The sequence below is a fragment of the Ambystoma mexicanum genome, chromosome 3p (assembly GCF_040938575.1).
Source record: "Ambystoma mexicanum isolate Mex_15411 chromosome 3p, UKY_AmexF1_1, whole genome shotgun sequence".
In the NCBI taxonomy this organism is placed as follows: Eukaryota; Metazoa; Chordata; class Amphibia; order Caudata; family Ambystomatidae; genus Ambystoma; species Ambystoma mexicanum.
In genome coordinates this window covers 72,682,948-72,698,128 of record NC_090925.1, presented here as the reverse complement: position 1 = coordinate 72,698,128, position 15,181 = coordinate 72,682,948, and positions in this window count along the sequence as shown.

Sequence of the window (15,181 nt, the reverse complement as noted above, 5' to 3'; positions counted from 1 at the left end):
CCTAAAGCAAGAGACAAAGTAGGTCTGCACTTTCTCCACAGTGTGGTGCTAGACAAAAACCACGCTGGCCAGGCATATGCATACAGGAGCGTCATCCTACCACGCACACCCCCTGTGTCCACGGTGTGGGGCTGGACTTGGGTCGTTTGTAGCACTGCCCGTTTGCTGACCAGAATCAGACCAAACACTCTACCTGCACTAATGGGCTGATTATTGATCACCCACCACTAAGTTAGCAGCTTGCACTTGTGCATGCCATTCTGGAGTTAATTGATTGCATTGTGTGCTATGGTGTGAGGCACGTTTTTTCCATTTTCTTTCTTGCCTTTACAGTTCAGGGCTGCTGGCTGTGAGGTGAGGGTGCCTCACTAGTATGGAGATGTTATCATCCTGCATAATTTCCAAGCAGACGGGGGTGCATACTGGAGTCCCTCGCAACGTAAACAGAGGGGCAAAAGACAGGTGTGTAACAGTGTTATTCCTGTCTTAAAGCCTCCATTGACACCCCACTGTTTTTGAGGGCAGAGGGCGGGGCTGGAATGGTAGAACGACTTGCATGGGTTCTCATGCAGATTTTCCCAGTAATACCCAAGTTACGAACAATTCATATGCATGTTGTCGGGGTGCAGTTGTCAGTTGGGGGAGATTTTCTTGCTGGCATAAAACCCAAAATATCCTATGGAAATGATGCATACATGGGTGGCGGCACTTACTCTATTTGCTGGCCTATTTGCAGTGCAGAGTGCAAATAGAGATCTGTAAAGAGGCTTCCGGCATGTCTTTACACTTTTCATTTGCACTCGGGAGTACAAGTGGCAACATTACCTCCACAGTGATGTATGCTGGTGTGTTAACACACATCTACTCTTCTGTAGACTTAATGCATTCAGTGCTGGTTGTGCAGTGGTTACAACACCGGCCTCTGAATGAGGGGAAGTCGTGAGAGCTGAACTGGAGAACTTCCGGCCCTTTAAGGCGAGGTAGCAATACTCTGAGATGGATGGGGATGCAGAGGTTACTCAAAACATCAATAATCAAAACGCCACAGAAAGTCGGCAAAAAGATAACTGTTTTAATATCAATGACCTAAAACAGGGAGTATCATGGCAAGATCTCAATGAACTCGTCATAGGTGGCGTACAACCTGCGTATTTACTAACGTCATCCTACATGGAAAACTTGAAAACCTACTAACAAGTGTGATTGGGTCTAAGGGAATATCTACATATATGTTCCATACTAGTCTAATGGGCGTGAAAGAGGTAATAGGTTTCTTAACATCAGGTGGGGCAACTAAGCATTTCCCTCAAAACAGGTCACTATGAAATCACTAAATACACGACATCCCATTGGCTACTTAACTATCGAGCTCCAAATCACGTGGCCCTCTATCATTGGCTGATTTCTAACCTCCGTCAGCCCTCCTCCACACTCGCTAGCAGCACGCAGGCCAGACTGCCAGGTGCTTGGCAAGCTGGTCATGACCATCGCCTCTCACCATTTAGAACATCAGCCATCATCACTGCAGTGGTCTGCTGTCAATTAGGCCTTTTGAACTTGTCCTTGAAAATATTCTCTGTTCCTGCAGAATACAGGGGAGTAGAGATACATTCATTTCTCGTGCATAGGTGTGACCATCACGTTCGTCCAACTTTCTCCATCCACGTGACTGAAAGCCACAAAACCGAGCTAAGGCATATTAAGTAATATTTTCCAATGAGCCTCTGATGTTTTCTTTGTTCTTATCCACACTTCCAGAACAGGTGGTTCATTCCTTCACAGATTGCAAGTAATTCCTGTTCCTTCCAGCCAAAAACAACCTTGGTTTCTTGGCTCATTCAACCTTGCCTTTCTGAACTTCGCCTGTAATTCACTTATTGTCTTCCTGCGACATATTTGGAAACAACGTTTTCCTTCTTTTGGTCCGGCTCTGCTGTAATGCGTAATGGAAGACTCCTTTCCTTAGTCGTACTTTATACACATATATATATATATATATATATATCTTGGCAGTTGCCGCAATCTATTTTACTATAAAGCTGGACTCATTACAACTTTGTCTGCTTGCGTTACTTTGCATCTGTACACATGTGAATTGACTTCAATAACTTCATTGTTTCTTCGGCATAAGCCTTTTCATCTTGAGCCCAAGATGTTGCTTATCTTTGATATGTTCTTGTTGTCTTATAGAATATCTGCATTCTCTCATTTCTGCATCTCTTCTACAGACGTCAGCTCGACTCTTTCATGATGTCACCAATCTGCTCTCTCGTGCATTCATCATTTTCCTTCTGGGTTTTCATTCAAATAGCCATCATACCGTCTTGGAGGTGGTATGTTTTTCTCAATGGGAACCTCACCTCCAGGATTCTCTTAGCTATGGGCACTTCTCCTGGTACTGCTCGAGTTTCACACTCTGGAACCCACCCTTCTCCAATTTTGCAGTTGCATCATGCATTGTGTATTTTATTTTATTTGTTGCTGTTTATTGTTTACAATTGGAACACAGATACAAATGCTGTAGGCAATATACCATTGGAACAGCACTAACCGGTATGCAGTGATTATATGGAATCCCTAAATAACTAATGCATTACAATGAATACCAAACAATGAAAACAAAAATAATGAATTTGGGAAAAAACAAAAAATGGGATTGGGAGTGAGAATAGTGGTTTTGGGGGTGGAGGGAAAGTATTAGGAAAGGAAGGGGGGCATTTGGTGGAACCCGCCTAAAAACAACAATAAAGGAATGTGTTATTTTGGTAATAGTTGTTTTGTATTTGTTGTTATTGCATTAGTTATTTTAGGATTCCATGGCCCTCATTACGACCCAGGCGCTGGACCATGGTGCTAATAGCACCATGGTCCATGCCGGTAACTCACCGACTCCGCCATGGTGGATGGCGGAATTACCACCCCATTCCAAGGTTGGCGGGGCGGTAATTCCCCATTCACCATGGCCCCTTCCCCATTCCCATTTTTGCCCCCATAGGGCATAATGGGAATGGGGAAGGCGCTAATTACGGCACCGTAAATTACGGTGCCGTAATTAGCTCCAAGGTCCCTTTGCGGGTTGGATTTTTAACGCCTGCAAAAAGCAGACGTTAAAGTCTGCAACCCACAAAGGGACCTCGTAATCTTACGGCGCCGTTAAACACTTACCGCCAGGGTCGTAATGAGGGCCCATGAAATCTGTCTGGGTTAGTTTCCCATTTATTAGCTAGCTGCTATACAAAACATCACCTATATTTCATCCGTCTATTGATCAGTGAAGCATCCATGCCCACCTAAGTACAACTCCCTTTGAATTACTTAATTGTGTAGTCAGCAAAAAATACTTAGCCTTGATTGGCCAATTACAATCAGGTAACTTGCTGTAACAACAAACTTATCTTATTGGTCAAGCCAACGTTTCCTGATGTGTGAACAAAGAATTCAATACCATGTAACAATTAGGTGGACTTTCACATGGGACCAGACAACTTAGCAACCCCGAACGGCTTATTTGGCCTTGTAGCTGTACTCTTTGACAACACCTTTTGTTATTCCCATGTTCAAACATATTGCTTCCCTAACATGCACCTTCCCTTTCTCCCTTAGGAACCAGGTGGTGTTATAAAAAATTGCAGCCGAGACACTGCTCATGGGAATTATTGACCGGGATGTATTTGCTCTATTCGGTGTGTGTTGTAGTTCCAATGGTGCTGCCTTTTCACAATGGGGGCATTATAACTCCAGCCTATTTCTTGGCTTTTGCAATGTCTGTACCTTAGCCTTGTTCACAATAATATGTGTTTCTCAGATCAGCTGCACTCATCTTATCGTCAGGGACATGCTCCATTCCCAGCTCCTGTGTACTGCTCGGCCTGTTACAATTAGTTACTATTTTCACAGCACTTCCATCATCTCCAGGGACCTTGGCTGCCTGAACACTGGCTGGGGAAAACACAAATAAACTCTAATTAGATGAACAAAACAGAAGCTCAAATATGCAGCCTAATACTCTTGCTAACAAAGCTACAACTCCTCACTGGACCCACCTCAAAATGGCCAAACTGTTGCTAAAGTGGCTAACAGCCCTTATGTTACTAATACCTCAACATCTACCCTATACAATGCTTACATGGTGTGGAACTCCAGTCAAAATGTCAGTACCTAACAAAAGCTTCCTTTCGCTACAAAAGCAATAGGTGCTCCCCTAGATACAACCAAAACACAACTTAATTAAAAAAAAATATTTTTTATTTTATTTTATTTTTTATTGTGCCATTTGATCAGAAATGTGTTGTTATGCACAAAAAGAAAATTATTTGAGAATTAGCACAGTATAAAAAGAAATAAAAAGGAACAAGAGAAGTTAGTACATTACAAAACAATGCATTATAACAGTATAATACATTAAAAATCAGTACTCTATAAAAGTACAGAAGGAAAGAAATAAAATAACAATTTCTACCATTCAGACATATCCCAAGAGCCATTTATACGGTTCCCTAACTGAGCAAAATGGTTATGTTAGTTTTAGAGGTTTCATTCCCTGAGCGTCTGAATCACAGCATATGTTAAAAACAACTCTGCTTCCGCAGACAGACGGTTACACATATCCTCTGAGAGTAAATAAATATTATCATTACAGAAGAAACATGCTAAGTATCATGTTCTAATATCAGACAAGGCTGAGCATTCGTCCAGAAGATGTCTGAGTGTTGCTGGTCTTTCTGCAACAGTACAGTATTTACAGGTATTATTTTTTCTATTTGGGCAAATCTCCTAACGGTTTGTCGATAAACGGAAAGGTTGAATGCATTTTACATCGATGCATTTTATCAATAGTGGCAAACCAGTCCCTCTGTTTTAATAGGTTTTTTATAAACAGGGGATTTGATACTAAAACAGAGAGATCTTTGTTCATTTGGTTCAACTGATCATCCGTAAGTGCTGACATTACATTCAGAAATGGAGAGACCTTACTAATCAGAGAGTTCTGAAGATTTTCAAACAAAGTATTTGGCAAGGGCGATACAATTTTTGCTGTGATCGATAATACTCATCGGTTTAACCAGTAACACAAAGACAGCAGAGCCAATTCAAAGCACAGTAATGCCATGGGAAGAGAGGATGTGAGATCCAGGAGTTTTCCCTGGATCTGGAAAGTTCAAGGTGGTATAGATTTTACTCGTGAATCTATTAATATAAATTCCCAAGTACAGGACCTCCTTCTTGGTATCAATCTTGATACCATCGACAACCCACTTAATTCTACTGGTTTCGCTCTTTGCATTGGTAAAGATGATGTTGTGGCATTTTTTCTGGATTATGATTAGATCGTTCACTATTGCATATGTGCTAAGCGCTATAAGCAACCTCTAGATCCCTCTGGGTGAGCCATCAAAAAGTACCCCATCGCCAGTTTAGGAGAGCCAGCTGATTCCCAATTCCCCTTGGGGTTGAACACGGTATCCTTTTCTAGATCATTGTTCAAGTCTGCCAGGTACAGATCATATAAACATAGTGCAAACATGCAGCCCTGATGCAGACCAGTAGATGTGGGGAAGCAATCTGACGGGGACCCACTGGCATTCAATCTCACCCTTACTGGCCAGTAGAGGCAGCAGTATTCCCCATTTTTTGAATTTTGCCCAAAGTAACTGGCGGTTTACTAGATCGAAAGCTTTCGAGAAGTCTATTCACATGGACCTGATATGGAACTCCTTTCACTGTATGAATAGAGCCATCTTTTAGTATTGAAAGGATCAAACCATTGAGAGTCGTAGACATTCCCTTTCTAAAACCACACTGGTTTCTCAGCAATATGTTTTTATCCTTGGCCCAGGTCTTTCTTTTCTCCAAGATTAATGCTGCAAGGATTTACTATCACATACAAGAGGGGCAATTGTTTGATAGTTGTTGGGATCAGACGGATTGCCCTTCGTAAATATTGGAATAATTAGGCATAGTAGCAGTTTTCAAGATATCAATGAAAAGAAGGGTCAGTATCAGTGACCACATGGCATTGATTGAGTTGGTTAGACCATTGGGACCGACTGCATTTGAGATTTTATTATAAGACGTCTAATGTGTTCCTGCTCAAATTCTACATCCCACGATGTTGTAATTTAAGGGGTGCTATCTTTTTTTCCCCCGTCCCACATAGTTGCCGATGTGCCCGCCATTGTGATTCATCTATTCCAATGCTCTGATATTCAATTTGGGCTTTCCCACCATCATTTACCAGGTTCCAGAAATTCCTATTGTTAGATTGACATAGTGCTTTCAGCATTCTTTTGCTGGATTGTGGGAATATTCACACTATATTATTTCTCATCTAGTTTTTTAAACCTCTCAGTGTGGCCTTTTTTTCTGTGGTATACCTTATCTTATCTAGATCTTCTGTCATAACTGTTTCAGCTCTACCTCATACATTGTTTTGCGCTCATAAGTCAGCAAATTGAATGAGTGAACATGTGTAAAGGTTCTGTGTCCACCATTTGATGGCTTGTTTCTTTCCCAGATGAAGTCACAAAAGCCACTGCTAGTACTCTTCTCGTAATATCATCTATTGGACCCTGATTGAAGTAGGCCTCTAGTTGTGTAGTCATATTGACTCCCTTCCCATTGAATACTTTGATCTTATTTCTCCCACTACTCACCACAAGATTCTTTGGTATCCGGATTTTAGTTGTTCGCTGCATAGTTGGAATAATGTTGCAAGGCAATTGTGGTCACTAGGTGTGTTATTAAGATCTTGAATCGACTACATCTGTCAAACATTAGACGAGATAAAATGATGTTGTCGATGTGGGAAGATCAGAGTCTTCTTTTCCAAGTCAGTCTCTTTATCAAGACACCTTCCACATTACCGTTGATAATGAAGAGGTCCCAATCTTCCAAAAATCCATCCATCTAAATGTAACACTCATACTTAGGACTTATTTCATTCTCAGTTTCCATGAAGTTATTCAGGTTGAGATCATCCGCTATTATCACACGCATTTCTCTTTCACTCTCCACTTAGCCAGGCACTCCTCAATGTGAGTAACAAAATCATCACAGTTAATTGCTTTTTCATTCCAGTACAGATTAATAATCAAGATATTCATCCATTTGATTAGAGATGTATAATTCACTGTAGTGACTAGAATACCAGGGATATTACTGGAAACAATCTTTATGCACTGGATGTTGGTATTTCTAAATGTGCAAAGGAGGCCCCCGGAAGGACGGCCCTTTACAGATTTATAAGCCAATTGTTGCACAATTGGAAGCCATCTATCCATAGATGGCTTCAGCAGCCAGGTTTCTTGAAAAATGAAAATATCACTGAATGAAAATATATTATGCTGGTTTTCATACTTCATACAGATATTGAAGCCTCTGGTGTTCCACGCCCTTAATCTAAATGATTCACATGTCAGAGTTCATCTTCCTCAAACAAATCCTTAGTAAAATCACTTTTAAAGCTGTCCAAAAGCAGGGCCCACTTGCCCTGCATCTGCCGCATAGAGTGATTCCTGAGTTTGCCTCATGTCTGGTGTACAGCACCCCCTCTCTGTGAAATTAGCCCTTGATCAACATTCTTAAGCAACTCTTTAACTCTCTTGGCATACCATACATCCTATATTTAAGAGATCTTCTGTTTCCTCCAATATAGATTTTAGGAGAAATTAGTTGTATCTCTGCCACGTCTGTCCTTGTTTAATAAGGAAAACTGACAGACATGATGTCTTCACTCTATGTTTCTTGAGCGACAGTCCCCCTTTTGAGATGTTTTGCCTTGATCGGTTTCGATCTCGAATAGGAGAGGATGGGTCCTTCATGCCAAAGAGATCCATCAAATGATTCATTGTTTTATCTACATTAGATGCTAAACAGGGGCTACATGTGTTGCCATCTTGTTTAGTCCTCTGTGGTGATCTCCCAAGCTATAATTCTGTGTCCAATTGTTATCAGATTTTGGCATATTAATTTCTTTAGGTGTTCTTCGATGATGCATTTTGGCCATTTTTTTTTTAAGATGGCGGCCCACCGGTCTCTGACTTCTTGTCTTTTATCCCCTGATTCCGGATTTTTAACTGAGTTTTCTGAGCATGCAGCATTTTCTACTTCAGAAAGTTGAAAAGGGGGCTTATTTATTTATCCTGAGGGGGTTCCAATATGGTGCCTCTTACCTAGAAGTGTTTCCAACTTTTACTGCTGATGTTTGACAGGACATATTACATGTGTTCGATATAACCAAGCTTTCTGAAGCAGTTTTTCGATCCCCAGTTTTAGTTAGATCAATACATATGGGACTTTCTTTCCCCCAATGGTTGAGTTTTCTTCCTTACCTTTTGAGGTACCTATCTGATCCTGTGTAGCCTGATCTTGGCAAGCTAATTCAGCAATGTTCTCCTTTAGCGCATCTCTACTTCCTTGAGTCTAACCGGATTTGGTTTCTCCTCCCATTCTTATATTTCTTGTGGGCTTTTCCTGAGATTTTTGTATTGGATGTGCTACCATCCTTGGATCTCTCCTGCAATAATTAATTGTCTTTCTCATTTAGACATTGATGTGTAGTAGTGACCCGTTATTGAATCTCTGCCATCAGTACCTGTTGTTCTTTCAGCACTTCAACCTCCTCTGTGGACGTTTGTTTGTCTTTCATATGCTCTGCGATCCTTTTTGGCCAGATTTAAGACTAAGGGCCTCATTAGGACCCAGGCGGTAAGGGGTTTACGGCGGCGTAAACAGCGCCGACCCTTACCGCCTGATTCCGAGGTCCCTTAGCGCCATGGAGGATTTAACACCTGCTTTTAGCAGGTGTTAAAATCCATGGCGCTAAGGGACCTTGTTGTTAATTACGCCACCGTAATTTACGGTGGCGTAATTAACGCCTTCCCCACTCCCATTATGTCCTATGGGGCAAAAATGGGAATGGGGAAGGGTAAATGGGGATTGGGGACTTACCGCCCTGCCAACCTCGGAATGGGGAGGTAAGTCCGCCAACCACCATGGCGTAAACGTAGTTTACGCCATGGTGGTAAAGGTACGCGCCTGGGTCGTAATGAGGCCCTAAGTCATTTAAGATATCAATTTTGACATTTACCTCACAACATATTAATTTATGTGCCTTGACTTCTTCCTTTATGGTGTCATGCAGTTCTACTGAGGCATGGAGGACTGTATTCAGAGCCGATATTGAAAGAGAGGTTAATTTAATGTGTTCATCCGCCTCCTTCAAAGTGTAATGTAAAGCTCTGGGACAAGTCGTCTCATTTTCTACTCCAGTCTCACTGGGGGACATTGCATCCAAGAGCTGTGAGGGGGGACCTGCCAATAAATCATTATTATCCTCTATCATTTCAACCTGCACAGCCTTTCAATTAGAGCAATTGGGTTCTACACATTCAGTCAGCAATTGTCCTATTTCTATTTCTCCTTTCGTACTCATCAAATCACCACCTCATCATCATCATCAGACAATCCTGCTCCCTCCAGAATGCTAATATCAGTGATTTGCCCAGGAAACAACAGGGGACCATTTTCTAGCATTCTTGGTCTCTTCAGCTCTAGACTACTACCAATTTGTCTATAGACTCTTGGGATCTGTCAGAGCAGTTAGGTTTAATTGTCCCAAAAGATTTTCATTTGGGATCCTGTGTGTTTCCCTTTCTACACCCACTGATTTATCGGCTTGCATTTTCTGTGTTCAATCTAGTCCTAGTCCTTTCCTTTTACCCACGGAGCTAGCTACTGATCCCGTCATTTTTAGGCTGTGCCTGATTGAGTTTACCAGATCAATAACCTTGCACACTTACTTTGTTGTAGTTTTGCGTCACTCTGAAAGGTATTTATTTTTATTTCAGCTTCTCTAATCAATGTTACCCGTCTAATGCTGTTATGCACCACCAGAGTTGTTTCTAATACCTCTGTGAGAAGTGGTTGTTGTTTCCTGGTTATAGGTGGCATAATTGAGCTCCTATCACCTTTTTGCAAGTATTAACGCACCTCAAGTGACAAGGGGAGGGTGGCACTTTATGGAATAGGAGCCTGCAAGCAGTCGGGTGTGAGTTACACAATATAGATACAACTGTCAAATTAATTATAGTTCATTAACAGAGGGATTTCGTGCTTTGCAACACAATTTACGCAGAAGAAGATAAAGGTACAATTTGCATTCTTATGTTCTTATTCAGTTTAAAACTGCACCATGCTTCCAACACAAAGAAATGAAACAAATAAAGGAACAGATCGCAGCACCTCATCAGCTGCATCCATTCCTCGCGTGTCAAGTTCAAATACTGTTTGCCCGCAGTCACTTGCATGCACGTTGTAAAATCAGCTAATAAATCATTCAGTTATTGATTAATTAATGGTTCTAACACACAATAAAGAAGCAAACAAAACAGCGACACCTCGACAGCTGCTTCTGATCCTCACATGTTGAATTCAAAGGCTGGTTTACCACAGTCACTCACACGTGAGCAGTAAATACCGCCAGTGTATGTTCAGCTTGTTAGAAATGCTGCTTTCTCTTAGGCCATCATGTGTACAAAAGAATGATTCCTAAAGGCTAGTGGGACTGTACTTGTAACAATACGTTCCGTTATGGGACAGCACAGCGCTTCCTCTCCTCTAGTGACAAGCTCAAAGGCTGAATTCCAGCAGTCGCTCGCACTTGAGAGTTACAGGCCCAGTAAGTTATTTTTCTCCAGTACCACTAAATCTATTTACGTGGAGACGGATTTCGCTCCGGTTCGTTTGAGTTCAAAGGCTGTGCTGCCCAATGTCACTCAGGGGGGTGAGGATCAAAGAAGAGAGTCAATTAATGATTTGCCCACTGTGGCTCTAGCTGATAGGTGCTGCTTACTGCCTCTCATCAGTTGTTAACCCATTTGGGAAGCTCAAAGACGAACAGCCCACAGTCACGTGCACGCCGGATGGACACAAAGGCAGAGTTTATCTAAGGTTTCACTCGCTGTCGAAGTCAACAAACACATTTTAGTAGAGGTGACACAGGCTGCACAGCCAAATGTTATTACTATCGAGGATGTAAAGCAAACATAGACAGGGCTCACCATGGGCAGTATGAAGCTATATCCTCAGAGTCAGTGGTTGGATCCCTGTACCCTTAACAACAAACACTTGCACACACTTTTGCCTCGCTTTTGCTTGCCCCTAATGTTATTTAGTCCTCCTTTCTTAAAGGTACAGCAGTAGTATTCACTAGTATCAAGCCAAATCAGCCAAGTCAGAGAGCACAGAGCATGTCTTTACTCCTGAGAGTTTCCAAGTGAAATGGACACCAATATTGGCCTCAGAGCCCTTAAAATATCCAGGACACATAGTCTAAATATAGTAAACAATATTGTTGCTGCTCCTCCTTTCATCACATGCTGTGCTCTAAAGTGTGTTAAAGCTAAATACAAAGAACACATATGCAGAAATGCTAAACAGAAATGGCACCAATGCTGACATTGAGTGACCCGCCCTTATGCTAATACAAGTTATGTAGTGTGAGGGGTCAGAAATGTGAGATGGACAACTTTGTATAGGGTTTTCAAAATCAGCCATTTTATTACACAAAAAGGTTGGATGAAAGCCTCACTATCCCTAACCTGACAGGGATTTCCGTGCCTAAAACTAACTAAAAGAATTGCTCAAACAAAAGGATATGTGACCCTCACACCTTTACATTCAAATAACACAACAAGGAAATGTCAGAAAAATATATCAGACAATCAAATTCACAGTCCCTTCTTAGAATGGCGGTGAATTTCCCTTCCCCAGATTTGACCAAGGACGTGCTCCACAGTTCAAAATAAAAACAAGGAAATCCGATATTGTTACAAATTGACACCACAGTTCTGTCTGGATAATTCCAATTTAGTAACAGAAAGTGATTTCATCTCAACAATATTCCAAGATTATATTCTGTTCTTCTTCCTCGAATTAGATCAAGTCTATAGCTTTATCGTCTTCAAAGATGCCACATTTGTATTTGTCTTGTCACATATGCCACAACAATAGGTTTAATTTTCCAGATATTTGAATGCTTCTCTTTTAGTACCACAAAGCTCACAAATTATTCCTAGAACCAAAACTCAGCTCTTCATCAACTGTTGCCTGGGTAACTCCCATGACAGGATTACTACTTCAACAGTACCTCGTCTACTTCCGTGCCAGGTCTACAACACTGAAAAGACGCCACTTGGGTATACTCTCCTGCCCAAGCAGCTATTCACAAGTGATACGTGTTTCAGTGGTAAACTTCTACAATTGTAGAACAACTTTACAATGTTCTTGTTTTAGCAGCATTCATTTTCATCAACCTCTTAGGGAAACATAAATATCACTTCTGTACTTCTCGATCATCGCTCTGAAAATTCTACTTCTCTCCCTCTGAATGACCTTTTTAGAAAGGCAGCCTTTGCCACTTTAGTTTCTTTGTGGTGTCAGTGCTCGAGACTTTATAGTGATACAAATCTGTTATGCTCTTCCCTTGGCTTTGGCAATGTGCAGGATTTAAACTCTATGGGCTTGAATTGTAATTGGAGGCATTAGCTGTTGATAATGTTGCCTCCCCATATTGGTGAACTTGCCCAATTTTTATAGATCCAATCGTATATTCACTTAGTGTTTTAACATAGCACTTTCATTGCTTTGTGCTAGTTCGGTATTCAAAATCTCTTGCTCTACCTCCTGCACTCGAGCGCGAGTGAAATAATCTGCCTGCATCGCATGAGCAGCCTGGGAGCACCCCAGAGTCATTGTAGACTCACTGGTTGGGCTGCGCACATCTGATCCTCTCTGCAACTGCTGGACTTCGGAAATAGCAGTCTTCTTCAACTCAGCGAACGGCTTCACTTTCTTCACCTCAGCCTGTGCCACTTGTTGCTGGAGCCTTCCGAGCTCCTGAGAGTGCCAGGTGCATGCCGGCTACCTAGGATCTCTTCCCAGGGAAGACTTCTCTCTCATCTTTTCACTTCTACTGCGCAGTCTCTGCAACACAAACCTTCACTGGGACAGCATTCCCTTGCTATGCTTCCCGCTGCATAAACTCTGCACCTAGGAAACAAACTTCTAATCTCCACCTCAGCAGCATACATGATCTGCACTGCTTCATCTGCTCGTACTGATTTGCTCCCACTTTCTCCTTTCTCCTTCCTCTGGTGCTGAAAACTACTCCTCATGACCTGAACATGACAGGGCATTAAAGACTTCCCAGTTTGCCTCAGGTGTGGGCCATTCCCTTAACAGACTGAAATTTGCAGTTGTTTTCCTCTTTAACCCTGTTCTTCATCCCAGTACTTCTGGGATTATGGCTCTTGAAGTCCCTAACAACAAAATTAGTTCTCATAACCATTTCCACTTTACAATAGTCCATTTGAAGATTGGTATTTCAGAAAAATAAATAAACAAAGGGGTTTCCCATTATTCCTGACCTTTTCCCACCCCCTATGTGATCCTCCTGCAGAACACTACCCCCATGGTCTGCATCAAAAAGCGTCTCCCATCCCCATGCCACATGAGAAGGGTTTCAGGCCAGGATTTTGGAAGGAATAAACTTCCTCCCACGTTTGGGATGTTGCATCTGCATCCTAACACAATTACTTCTGCACCGCAGGAGTGAAAGGGTGAGTAGTGACTAAACCACCTACTCAGCCCTCACACTTCTAACAAAACAAGAGTGATCCCAATCATAAATGAGAAACAGGTACAAGGAAAAGTTATACCTCCTTTGCCTTTTGTGGTAACGTGGGCCAAGGGCAGTCTTTACTCTTAAGAGTGGTGAACAGTAGCAACACAAACAGCAAAGTACAACAGTGCAAAAAAGGAATGTCCAATCAAGGTTCTATAAAAATATGTATACTTTAATCAAAAACACAATATGCAAAAATAACTCACTAGATAAACACTACAAAAAAAATTAATTTGGGGAAAGGACACAAAATATGTAAGTGATAGAAAGATGCACTCTTGGTAATGAAACAGGGGTGAAAGTCAATCAATAACCAAAGCATATGTTTTTGTGCAAGAACAAGGATTAAAGGTGATCTAACCAGTCTCTTAGGCCCAATGATGGACTGGTGGGGAAGTTAGCAGTCACAACTACCTCATAGCTTCTAAGGCCCCTGTCCCCTCCCTGTCCGCTTCCAGAAAGCTAATTGGAGTCCTCCCTGCACCTTAACCCCAATGATGCTGCCACCTCACTGCTCTAAGAAATCCGAACTGCCTTGATTTTGCCTACTTAAGAAATATGGGTTAGTTCCCTCCTTATGGACTCACTCCTACCTGTTGGGTGTCCTGACCCACGTTTGAGCTATCATGCTGCAACATTTGGTGCTGTGGGCTTAGAAAATCCAAGATGCCCAAAAAGCCCACATGTACGCCAGAATAGGAAAACTGTGCAGTACTGGCATGGAAAACATCATGATGGCCAGAACTTCCCAGAAAATGCACAGGAAAATGCATGAAGAATAGGCTGCCACCCATTTTTGCCTACGTTGTGAGCACAGGAGGGCACTGCCTAAAACCACCATTGGGCTACCCACACAGTAGCCTGAAACCATTGGGAATGGCAATGCTGATTGCCAAAAGCAACCCAGAACTGTGGGGAATTCATTTTCTTAAATCCCAAAAATGGTTGCATTATCAGTACTCACCACTGTAGAAAGCCGGCGTTTTAAAACTACCAGACTTTTGTGTAAAACTGAATAAATGAAACAAAACCAGACCAAAGAAAGACTTGCTAAGAGGTGGATACAATGTAAAACTATACTCTGAAATGATTTGAAGGAAGTAATTATTTAATGTGTATGTAAAAATCGTAAGTGATTTAAACTGGGAACAAAAAAGTGACATTTTACCTGAAACCTTGCTTAAGGAAACTGGAATTCTGCCAGACAGCTACCCCCGACAGGAGTGGGGGCTTGCCCAACAAATGCATTCCCAGGCCTGGCTGCATTCTGTTGCTCCTGCCAAAAGGAGGTCACACACTCTCTGATTGAATTACCAGGGGACTGCAAGAAACTAAATAAAGGGCCCTGGCAGATGGTTTATTTGGGGGGTCGTAAATGGCTTCGTTTTGAACAAAGCCCTTCCTTGACTCAGGCAGATGGTTTATAGGGGGCGTCGTAAAAGTGGCTTCCTCTTGGCAGAAACTGGGAGGGGCAGCCCCTCTGAGGACAGGCTGAGC